This window comes from Acanthisitta chloris, unplaced genomic scaffold, assembly GCF_000695815.1.
Source record: "Acanthisitta chloris isolate BGI_N310 unplaced genomic scaffold, ASM69581v1 scaffold8284, whole genome shotgun sequence".
In the NCBI taxonomy this organism is placed as follows: domain Eukaryota; kingdom Metazoa; phylum Chordata; class Aves; order Passeriformes; family Acanthisittidae; genus Acanthisitta; species Acanthisitta chloris.
Genome location: NW_008668756.1, coordinates 104,360 through 117,269, shown reverse-complemented (window position 1 = coordinate 117,269; position 12,910 = coordinate 104,360).

The window sequence follows — 12,910 nt, the reverse complement described above, 5'->3', positions numbered from 1 at the left end:
CCTTGTTCCCCTTCTGCAGAGCAGTTATTAACCTCACTAAAGGGGAATGAGGTAGCTTTTTTTAAACCCCGTGCCTGGGGCATTACACATGCAACTGCTCTTAATGCCAGCATTGATGTTTCTGAGTAAGTGTGTACCGTCCTGAAAACATAACCCAGGTGAACTGAGGTTTCTGACTGCACAGCTTTAGCCCAAGTGGATGGAGGAGAATGGGGGTTACAAAAGAAAGGCCAAACCCAGGCCTGTTTATAATAAAGAAACATCCACATGTTTACATTTATAAATGTGAATTTCAAGGAATAGATATATATAATATTCAGCATTAAAAATAAAAGGCTATCCATGAATATTTTGGTATTGTGCCTTAATAAAATGACACTTTCCAGATCCAGTCATGATTTTAAGCCAGTTTGTGGCTAAAAAATATTATGGGAAGGATCACCACAGTAACAATCACATTGCTCCCCTTCTACAGAGGAAATGGAAAAACACTCAAACTTTGCCAGCCTGAATAAATTACCCAGATTATCAGAACAGTAAGGAAAGATGTATGTAGGCAACTCTGTGTGTGTGCACCTGTGAGCATGTGTAAATGTATTAACTGGGGTGCAGGCTGTTAAATACTTAAGTCAAAGGGGACAACTCTCTGCTCAAAAGAAAAAAATTACCATGATTTTACCTTAATTGGCCAGCAGATACCATGCACAGTGTGGTGCTCACTGCAGTACTGGGGAACTCCAGCCAGCTGCTGGGTTGGGCTTTCCTGCCTGTGGTGGCCTGAAGATGGGATGAAGGACATCAATGCTCACTTGGTCTTGCATCAGTCTGAAGCTGAGAAATGTCTGATTTGCTCACCCTGATTTGGGGGCACAAATGCACTCTTACTCCAGTCTGATAGTCGTTTATATGCATTGGGTGTAGTTTGCCAAAGAAAATTATCTCAATAGCCAAGGAGGAGGCTTGTCACTGCTTGACTTGAAGTGCCTTGTGCAGGAGTCTGCACTGGAAACCTCCTCTTACCAGGCCGCCCATATTGTCAGTGAAGACAGGCTGGCTTTTGTAGAGGCATGTGTAGAGGCATGTTTTGTAGAGGCATGTAAGGATGTGACTTAGAATAGTGGTAATGATGTCAAGCTCTTTGGTGAATTCATAGTGCATTAAAGACTAAAATTATGTTAGGGAAGCCCAAAAGCATGTGGCTTTTGAGCATCAGAACACTTGGCTTGGAGTGCAAAGGCTGTGCTCCCATTTTCTTTCCATTAGGACCACTCATTTAGCTGTTTATTGGTCTAGTATTAAATCTTGGACTGTCAGCTGGCCAGTGAGTTGTTATCATTTTCTGACTTGGATTTCTAGCTAGAAAGGATACTCAGTTTTTCTGGGATCACACATTTTAAATAAGTGGTGCATGACTGGTCTGTGTCTTTAGCCTTTTCTGCTTTCCAGATTCACAGGTGTTTTGCAAAGGAGACGTGCTCCTGCTGGACAAATTTAAGCCTACTGATAATTTATTTGTTTTTGTGCAGGCTGGTGCAGACTTGGGCTCAGACAGATGAGCTAAGTGATGCCAGTGGTATCCTGTCCCCATTTGAAGTATCTACGAAATGATGGGTCCCGGATATATTGTAACATTGATGAAGACTGACTTCCAGTAATCATGCATACCTGATGGTAACATGCCTGGAAAACGGTTAAGGTGGCTGCTGACAGAAGCATATGAGGTCCTCTCCTGCCTTGCAGTACATGCTGTTCAGGACCCTCATGTGCCATTGACCTCTAGAGAGGTACATGAGCGAGCAGGAGGTTTCAGTTTGATCAGGGCTGCAGAGCTTCTCTGGCTGAAACCTCCTGCTGTTACCTCCAGCTTGTAAAGAGCAGTTTATGGCAAAATTGGTTGCTCTGCAGTATTCTGTCTTTTGTTTTCTAAAGTGCAAATTTTAAAATTTGCTTGCCAACTTACTGGAGGAGCCCTATGGGCCCATCCACCTTGCTCTCTTTTCTGTTTTTTGATATCTGCCACCTTGCTATGCCCATTGTGGCTCCAAGGCTGGCAGCCTGCTGAATTGCAGAGCCTTGCCGCATGGCATGGATTTTGTGCTGGTTGGTGGTGACACTGAGCCATTACAGTGGGGAAAATCTAACAGCAGCAGCTGGAGTTAATGAATCTTACATCACTCAGGATCAAAGACAGGAATCCAAGAGCTCAGAGGGTTTTCATGGAGTTCTGCTGCAATCTTGATGTGTGAGTGAATGGAGGACATGAAGGCACATCTGGATGGGCTAAGGAGTACATAAGCACTGGAATTTGAATGCTTAATTCAGTGCTTCACCATTAATTGGGTTGGGTTTTATCCCCATCTCTTTCTAAGATTTGCTTGTTTTTCTGCGTAGGAAAAGATGAGTGGTGCATATGGTTAGATGCATGTCTTCTATGAGCCTACTATTGTTTGTGGCCTTTAAAAATAAAGTGTTCCCCAGACTGTACTCTAGGAGGGATTGCTATGCATCAGTGCAAGATAGCCCTTACAGTGAGTTACCACTCTTGTTTGTCTCTCACATAGTTTCTATTTCTCTTCTTGCTTGTTTGATTTAATTTGAAACAAAAGCTATTCTAGTTGTAGGCAATTTTGATTTAGGCATTCAAAAAATAGAACAGGATTAGTTCTATGGACAACATCGCTGAGAAAATCCTATAAGAACAACATGTTGCTTCAACCACCGTCCCATCAAAGTTAGGTCTGGTCAGGATGTCTTGTCTGTACCACCTTAACAGTTAAGAGGACAGATTCTGAACTGGATTATAATGGACACTGGTTATCTTTCCCCTTCAAACTCCCTCTCTCCAAACTAAGGTCTATATATTATAACTAACACTTCGGTCTAGCAGGCTGAAGTGATTCCTAGCTGCAAAACTCGTATCTGAGTTCCTGATAATGAGATAGTCTGTGAGAAGCCACCATTTTCTTTCATCCAGATCTACTGGATGAAAGCCTCAAGTATGAGGGATATATCTAAACCAGCGGTGGGTCAGATGCTTCTACTGTGTATGCATTTTGTTGCAGAACTGGCTTACTTGCATTATAGTTTGGGAATAAGAGACTCAGCAGCCTCTAAGTTGAACTTAGCCTCACAGAGTGCATTCCTGGGGGGCTATTTTATTATTTGTGTTGTACCCTCCTGTCAAATGTGGTGGGAAAGGAATGATGAACGGGAGGTCCCTCATCTCCATGGATACTTGTCTCTGCATGGTGTCAAAATCTGAGTTAGCTGTTTATTTTCTCATATATAATATATGACTAATTTACTTAGGAAGGGGAGGGGAAAGAAGGTTATTTGAGGTTGAAGTAAAAAATGAGAGAAAGGGAATTTGGCAGTGGTTCTCAACTGGAGCTGCTGGGAGACCTCCAGAAGCCTGTTCTATACCTGCATCCCCCAAGCTTGTTGTCAGCTCTCATGCTTTGTGCTCAGAGCAGGGTCTTGAGGGAACACAGCTGCTACAGCTGCTTGTAGACCAAAAGGTGACCTTTCAAGTAGCCGAGGAATGATGCATTATTTAGTGCATTCCTGGCTAAAATGGAAATGAAATGGTTTTGTGAGCAGAATTACTTGTTTGTCCTTTCACTTGGATGCATCATTTTTGCATCACATGATAGTGTGGTGTGCACACCACTCCTCAGGGTTTCTTTTGGGTAAAGATTTTGATAGGACAGGTATTGCACTTTAAAAAACCACTGGCTGTTAACTAGAAGGACCCTAGTAACCAAATGTAATAGACTTCAGTTTAGAGGTACTAAGTTTGCAAAAAACAACTTCTATTTAAATAATGTGTAGGAGTGAAATCTTCCTAGTGAAGTGTGTGTCTCTAGACTATCAGCTGATACTGGTAAGTACCATAATCAGCTGTTATTTCAACATGAAGGGTTTTATTTCTTTCAATTCATAAAGACTCTCTTGGAAGGTGCCATTTCAGGGCATTCATTACAGGGATGTTTAATGAGTAGAATGCTTTCCATTTACATAGACAGAGGCTTCAGCAACTGCCTCCCAATGATCTGTGATAGCTAGGTATTTAGGCACTCTGCGTATCTGTTGGGCAAAGGAGGGGAGGCAGGTGGGACCAATTTTTCACGATGTCTAACAGTTAATTTCCTACATGGTCTTCCAAACAGATTCAAAGAGGCTGGAACTTACTTCTCCTGCTGGCTATGAATGAAGACTGCAGTATACTCTGCTTCAAGTCCCCTGCTTTTGAACTTTAAAAAATTTATCTAATAGTGTTTTTCCTTTGAACATTCCAACACCATTTATGAAGGTTCAAAAGGGGTATTATTCATGTGTTTCAGAATTGTCAAGGTAACAACTGACTTGAGAACAGCCAGTATTCTTCAAGATATCAGCATATAGAAGGACCTGGGGAAAAAATCCTGTGCTTAGCAAGAAATTTCACTGAGCTCATCAAACCCCAAAACAAAGGAGAAGAAATCTGCACAAATAAAGAGGTGTCCAGCAGACCATGCTATCTCACTGGAGAACCCAGGGGTAAGAACTTACCATAACATGGTACGTATATGTTTCTGTGGGATTATTTTTAGTAGTAAAAGGATAGATGCAGTAAAGCAGGTAAAGAGGGATTCCGTAAATAACTACAAGTGTTTCAGTTGCCTCCTTGGCATTGTCTTCATTTTACAACAAACAGCACAAAATGACAAAAAATGAACACCTTTCTTCTACTCAGAAGATAACCTGTCTTTAAAAAGAAAGGTATGAAACTCAGCTCTATGATTTCTAGAATCCCAATTAATTAAAATGGATATGACTGGAGAAGCATAAACACCTGAGCAGCTTTCAAGAAATTTCTCTGGCATGTTTTTACTGACTCTGAGCCCTTATTCCCAACCACAGTGTCTGCTCATCCTATTGCAGCACCCTTCAAACCAATGTTCCCCAATGGATCCAGCAGATGTGGTCTGAGAGATGAACTGAGCACAAGTACTCACTGCAAGGATTTCTAAGTGCTAAGGGATTTAGTCAAACGGCAAAGTACAAGCTTCTACTATGACTCATCTAGTGTAAAACTAGTGCTAAGTATTGTACATAATTAAGACAACATTATTACAGTGAGATAGCACTTCTCTTTTTTTTGGTATGGTTAAAGTCTTACAAATGCGTAATGTTTTCAGCCTTCAGAGCTGTGAAGATGAGGAGTTCTGATAGTTCATTCGAAAAGACATCATAGCTACAGTCAGTTTAGATCATAATTTGCGTTGTTCCTGAAGCTTTGCGTGTATATTTCGGTTGTCTTTGTGAAAAGCTGTGGTTTTTGTGAGAATAAACACAACCTTAAAGTTGTGTTCATTAGATAACACTTGCAACACCAACCTCTCTAGACAGTCCAAAGGTTTGCTAATTTTTATGCCCACAGATCACGTATTTTATTTTGAGCCACATTTCTCGAAGAGGTGCTATTGGTGCTATTTTCAAGCAACAGACACACACAAAAAATATTTGCTATTGAATGCAACAGAAAATGTTGGCAACGGTGGTGTCAGTGAGCTATAGATTCAACACTTGTACACTGACTGTCATCAGGTACAGAACAGAAGTATTAGTCAGACAATGGCCCTACCAATGGGAAAAGTTAAACAAGTAGGTCATTACAATTTGCATACATGCCCCAACATTTTCCTTCACAGGTCCACAATTTAACTTTGCTTTTAACGAATGCATGTTCTTGGTTAAATCTTAGTGTGGTATAATGCAAACAAATTCAGCTTATTGGTCATTCAAAAGCCATTTGTTCAGGTTACTTGCTTCTCTTTATCCTTGACTAGTAACTGCTCTTTGTGGTGTTATTCTTTCTGTTCATTGATTAGCTGTCTGACTTACAAGGAAGAGGTGAAAAATCAGACTGCAAGATGGTGACATGGACCATTTTCAGGGACAGGACTCTGAATGAACCCATTTCTACCTGTATGTTCCAATGGATGCCTTTGAAGTATGTTTATGCTCTTGAAAATACATTGGCTGCTTCTTCAACCTAACTTTACCACCATATTTTTATAGTATCCTAACATGCTGTTTGTCATGCACATCTCCAAGGAATTATCCATGTAAATTACAAGAACTCCATAGTTTCAGGAGGAATCCCAGGCAAACAAGGCACTTGGGTCGAAACACCTGGGCCACAGTCAGTGAGGCCTTTCTTTTTGTATGAGTTGAACAAACCGTAACTTTTTATAAGTCTGAAGATTAAGAATCCCAAGGGCCTTTCTGAAAAAATGATCGTTCAATATAACAGATAGATCAATTTCTGTTTTGTCTGCGCTGCCATTTTCCGGATGAGTTTCCAATCTATTACTGAAGCAGTATATGCTCCCCCAGCAACCAACCATTGATGTTTCGAAAGGAAATCAAAAGCAGTGTAAGGTTGTTGAAGAAAACGTCTTGAAAGAGAAAGAGTGAAAGATCATACCATTCCTATGACAGCTGCAAAAGTTTGTGAAGATTACAGCTGAAAGAGAAATGGGCCAGAGAGAGATCAAGGGGTCAAAGAGAAGATATCTGTTTGCAGAGGTGGAATTGTGTGATAGGATGGATAAAACTCAAATGCAGAGAGCACCTATTGACTGTGGTTATTACCTTGGACTTCGTATAACTTAGACAGGATTTACACAGCTTCTGGATATGTAAGGGAAATACTGTGCATGCCTATTCTTTCTAACACAGGGTTTTCACATCAGCTGAGGAGCTGGGGACCTTGTTGTGTGTGCATAGAATCATAGAATCATCGTTAGCCTGTCACTCTGCTAGAATCCCTAAACCCTAAACCATATCCTTCAGCATCAGATCCAGATGCCTCTTAAACTCTTCCAGAGATAGTGACTCCACCACCTCTCTGGGCAAACCTGTTCAGTACAGGATCACCCTAACAGTGAAAATTTTTTTCCTAAGATCTAATCAGAATCTCCGCCATCTCAGCTTATGGCCATTCCCTCTAGTCCTCTCGCTGCAGGCATGGTAGGAGAGACCATTCCCCAGGTCTGTACAACCCCCTGTCAGGTAGTTGTAGAGAGTGATGAGGTCATCCTCGAGCCACCTCTTCTCAAGGCTAACAAACCCGACTCCCTCAGCCACCCCTCCTACGACATGTTTTCCAGACCTTTTATGAATCTCATTGCTACTGAACTCACTTCAGTGCCTCAATGTCTTTTTAAAGTGAGCGGCCTAAAACAGAACACAGTAGTCAAGGTGTGGCCTCACCAGCACAGAGTACAAGGGGATGATCATTTCCCTAGTCTTGTTGGCCACACTATTCTTGATACAGGCCAATATGCTGTTGGCCTTCTTGGCCACCTGTGCACACTGTTGGCTCATACTGAGCTGGCTGTCCACCAGCTCTCCCAAGTCCCTTTCAGATACTCTCCCCCCAGCCTGTAGTGCTGCATGGGGTTGCTGTGTCCCAAGTGCAGGACCTGGCACTTTGCTTTATTGTACCTCATGCAGTTGTCCTCAGCCCATTGAACAAGTTGGTCCAGGTCTCTCTGTAGAGCTTTACTATCCTCAGACAGATTGACACCCCCACCCAACCTAGTGTCATCTGCAAATTTACCGAGAGTGCACTCAATGCCCATGTCCAGATCATCAGTAAAGATATTAAACGGGACTGGCCCCAGTGTTGAGCCCTGGGTAACACTGCTAATGACCAGCCACCAATTGGGTTTAGCTTCATTCATCACAACTCTCTGGGTCTGGGCATCCATCCAGTTTTTAACCCATCAAAGAGTCTGCCTATTCAAGCCACGAGCAACCAGTTTTTCTAGAAGTATGCTGTGGGAGACAGTGTCAAATGCCTTACTGAAAGCCAGATAGACCATGTCCACAGCCTTCTCTTCATCCACTAAGTGGGTCACTTTCTCATAGAAGGAGATCAGGTTGGTCAAGCAGGACATTCCTTTCATAAATCCATGTTGGTTGGACTTGATCCCCTGGTTGCCCTGAATGCGCCGTGTGATGGCACTCAGGGTGATCTCCTCCATGACCTTGCCTGTAACTGAGGTTAGGCTTATAGGCCTGTAGTCCCCCAAATCCTCCTTCTGAGCCTTCTTATAGATGGGTGTCACGTTTGCTAATTTCCAGTCAGTCAGAACTTCTCCAGGACTGTTGGTAGATGATTGTAAGTAGTTTAGCAAGTTCTTTTGACAGTTCCTTCATTACCCTGGGGTGGATCTCGTCAGGGTCCATGGACTTATGAGCATCCAAGGCTTATAGGCCTGTAGTCCCCCAAATCCTCCTTCTGAGCCTTCTTATAGATGGGTGTCACGTTTGCTAATTTCCAGTCAGTCAGAACTTCTCCAGGACTGTTGGTAGATGATTGTAAGTAGTTTAGCAAGTTCTTTTGACAGTTCCTTCATTACCCTGGGGTGGATCTCGTCAGGGTCCATGGACTTATGAGCATCCAAGTGGCATAGCAGGTCATTAACCATCTTGTTTTACAGTACAGGGGCTTCACTCATCTCCCCATCACCAACTTCCAGCTCTAGGAGCTGGGTGTTCTGAGGACAACCAGTCTTGACATTAAACACAGAGGCAAAGAAGGCATTGAGTACCTCTGCCTTATCTGCATTCCCTGTCACTACACCACCTTATACATTTGTCAACTGATGGACACCCTCCTTGACCCTCCTTTTGCTCCCAACATATTTATAAAAACTTTTTTGTTGTCCTTGACTTTAATGGCTAAATCAAGTTCCAGCTGGGCTTTGGCCCTCCTATTCATCTTCCTACGTTACCTCTTGGCATCCTTAGAGTCTTACCAACTTGCCTGACCGCCATGCCAGAAATGATCCATTCTCTTTTCTTTTCCCAAGCTCCAGCCTAAGTTTAACCATACTGGTCTTTTTCCTTGATGATTTGACTTCTTACACATAGGGACAGTCTGCTCCTGAATGTATGCTGGAGTCCCCCTCCTGATGCAGTGTCTCTCAGCTGATCTGACTTTTATCTTTATTCCAACCATGAGCTCACTACAAGCCCAAAGGGAAAAATATTTGTATTCCACTCTGCACATTGACAGTAATTTTGTGGATGTAGCACAGCACTGTAGGAAGAGACAGGTAGATGGAGCATTTATAAGGCATTAATTTCTTCATTTTTTTCTCAAGCCACACTGCAAAGGTTATAGTGGGAATAGCAAAGGAAAGAACTTGCAGACTTAACAAAATTCAAAGCCTACAGTTTGTGCTGGATGAGTTTATTTGGCACACATCTGTGATTATGAAATGAATTTTAAATTGCTTTTGAACATCATATGGATAATGATTCATCCTTTCACTTTCCCGTCTCCCTCCAGAACATCTGCCATTAACATACCTACCCATTGTGATGTTTTACAATCCACATTTGAACCTACTTCTCAAAACACTGCACAGTTCCTTAAATAAGCAATTACTTAGTCATCTGCACAAAGATAAGGTCAGTCTTGGGACTGAAAGATGGATCAACAACCCACTTTGGCAACCATCTTTGAAATGAGTCAAGAAGCAATTGCACTAGAGACTTGTTAAACTGCAACTTCATGTTGCAGAAATGCAACATCACAAGCAGCTTAAGTGTTTCTGTACAAATAGATATTGAACAGCCTTGATTTGGTTGAGTCCATTACACGGTTTACGCATATGCCTGAAGATGGAATTACATGACTGAAGTTAAGATGTGCTTAAGTGTTTTGTTGTGCATGGGCCTACACACTACATCTGTGTTTGTATTAAGAAGAAAAGCTGTTCTACAAGACATTTAGACATTATAAAATGTATTTTTATTCTGAACTAGAACAGGAAGTTTTACCCTGAAATGAAATTTAGGAAATCTTTAATTCCAGAATCTTGTAATTGAGCATCCTTGAAACATTATGTGTCAATAATGTTGAAATGCTTTGTGACATTAAGATTGAAATATTGCATGTCCACATATGTTACTAAATTAATTAGAACCAACTGTTAACTAAGCATGGCGGGATTGCCTGGGGTGTATATTACCCACCCCCTGGATACAGAAAAGAGCTGTGGTCTGGTCTAGCTTCTTGGCTGAGGTGCAGTGTTCCATGAACACTGTTTTTCAGCCAAGCACTAAAAAGAGAATATTAATCTGTATGCAGTGTAGAGCTGGACCTACTAAACCCTGCTCAGTCCAAATGGATTTAGGTAGGGACATCTCAAGTGTCTTGTACCAGGTCTTTGTTGTGAGTGCATCAAGAATGGAGGGCACAGACCCCGTGCTTGTGTTTGTAGGTGGTTTGGGTTTTCCTTGACTTATCGGTCCTGGCTTGGATATATCCAAGATGACTACACACTCTCCAAAAGCTATGGTAGTTTGGGCACAGCACCCTCATTTGCATCCAGTGCTGTACACGGCAAGTGAGCCCCTCTGGAGGCAAGGGCTACAGCTCTGCAGCAGTCAGCCTGGGTGCAGAACTGAGCTGTAGCTACTTAAACTCAACTGGGTGTTTGCAGAAACTTTGAGCTCCCCAAGCCCATCCTGCCATAGACATCCAAGTATCTGGGGCCTGCAGCTTTAAACTTAAAAGCTGAAATGACCAAATCAAAGCTAAGCATGTTTTGGTAACTTCTTACGAACTACTCCACCACAATCGTAATTTTCTTAAAAAAGTTTCAGTATTGTGGGGTCAGCCTTCATTATAAGGAGATATGCACCAGAAAAAATTTGAGCAGCTCTGTGAGTATATAGCAAGAATGATAGACAAAGTCTATCTAGATTGTATATATTGTTTGTTTTGCCTGGCTCTAGACACAGTGGCTGTTCAAAGGGGAGTAGACACGTGTGAATAGTCTCTGAAAGGGAATCATAAATTTCCTCTGTTTCCCCATTCTTCAAGTTACAGTCCCTCTTCTCAGCCTCATTGCCTGATAAATCAAGTAGGATTGATCCCAAGGCCAAGAGCTTCTTTGGGTATGTGGACTTAAGAGGACTGAAGCAATTTCTGTGGCAAAGAATTTTTCCATGGCCCAAACATATGACACACGGTGAAATTTATTCAGACAAGTATTTTATCTAAAACTGCCTTTTATGCTTAAGTCTCTAGGTAGCTATGGCTTTGCTTTGATGTCCTGTCCTTTTCTCTTGTGGTTGAAATAAATATCTGAGGTCCACAGCCTTTGCATTTCTATCAACTTCTGGGTCTGCTGGCCACAGCAGAGAAGTTGTCCAATCCCATTTTTGAGAGGTGTTCTTTCTTCATTTAAGGCCTCAACTCCAGCAAAACTCCAGTAAATTTAGCTGGAGCCTGTGAACATTGTCTCTTACAACAGACCCCTTTGCCCTTGTCTAGTTTCTCTCTTACTCTTTCTTGAAGAAACTAGGGCAGCCCCTAATACTCTACCAATGGAATTCTTTGGATTCAATTGTGAGTAAGAATACGAGTGGGAACCTGGATTGTGTGTTCATAACAGTCATGATTATTTTCTTATTTTGCTGCAGTCACTACATGTACCAACGGTTATATTTCTATCTGAAGAAAGAGAACGCCTTCACAGACGACTACAAAAAGATGCACGTGTTTTCCCAAGCCTGAACTTATGAGTTTGTATATACCTCACTGTAATCTGGCACTTATTGTAAGCAAGACATTTTACATAATTGGCAGTGGCAGCCACATACTCTGAGAGAAAAAAATGTATTGAACTATATACTATGTATCACTGATAATGACTGGCATCAGTATTTCCATAAGAGTCAAGGATAATTTAGCACTTGAAAGTCAGGCCTCAAAACCAAAATAAAACGCTTTTCTTTTTCTGTACCTAGCCTAGGATTCATCTCACCTCACTGTAGACATCGGCAGTGTAGACACATATGGTAGAACCCATCACCCCAAGCTCCCTTTGCAGTCAATACAGGGAGCAGGCACTTTTAGGCCATGATTCATCTGACCTATTTACATGTCTGCTGTAGGAGGAGATGAATCACTGCCTAGACTAGATCTGTGCGGAGGATAAAGGGAATGTAAGATGGCCAGCACAGATGTAGATGCTTATACTGATCTACAGTTTGAATTTAGGCTTGCAGTTTGGAACAACAATTTTTCAGAGAAGAGTAAAATTTCCTAAGCCATGTTTTCCTAGCAGAATGTGTGTACGAATATATATATATATATATATGGTATTTTTCTTCCTGCAACAGAAACATTTGCAACAATGTCTTTTGAACACTGGCCCTATATCCCCTTCTCCAAATGCTCTGCCATCTGAAGAGCTGACATTTTATCTCTCTCTGCTTCTGCCTCTCTTTCATACATACAGATGCATGGACACGTACCATGTTTCAGAGCTGGGCCTTCTGAATTTTCAGCATTAACTCAAAATATATTCCTCTCTGTGTGGTAGCCAGAGCTGCTGTTACAGACAGATAAATATATTAACTTGATTTGTTCTTTTAAAAAAACCCAAAGAAAAATATGCAACAAACCCACCAAATGAAGATTTCTAAAATTTGCTTCTGTTTAAAAATAACAATTTTTATTAATTTGTTTGTTTGTTTTTTCTTTCTAGAATCTGCTCTACTTTTCCTGCAGTCTTGGTGAGGCAGGGTATTGTAGGAAGAGGAACATCAATTTCTAGGACACAAGTACCATTGCAGAGAAAGGGGGAAGACAAGATTGATCATCTAAGTGAGGATGCAAGTTCCCAAGTGAAGCTCTGAGAAGACAAGAGAGAGATATGTTGTATTATTAGGTATAGAAGACCAGAGTCTGTTGTCTGGGGAATGAGGATGATGTCCTTGCAGGTAGTCTTGTGCATGTGCTGTAGTATAATGTTCTGGTGCATCCATACACCCATGTAAACTGCAAATGGCACAAGGGTATTATTTTTAAAAAGAGGAAGAAGTGGAGCCACCC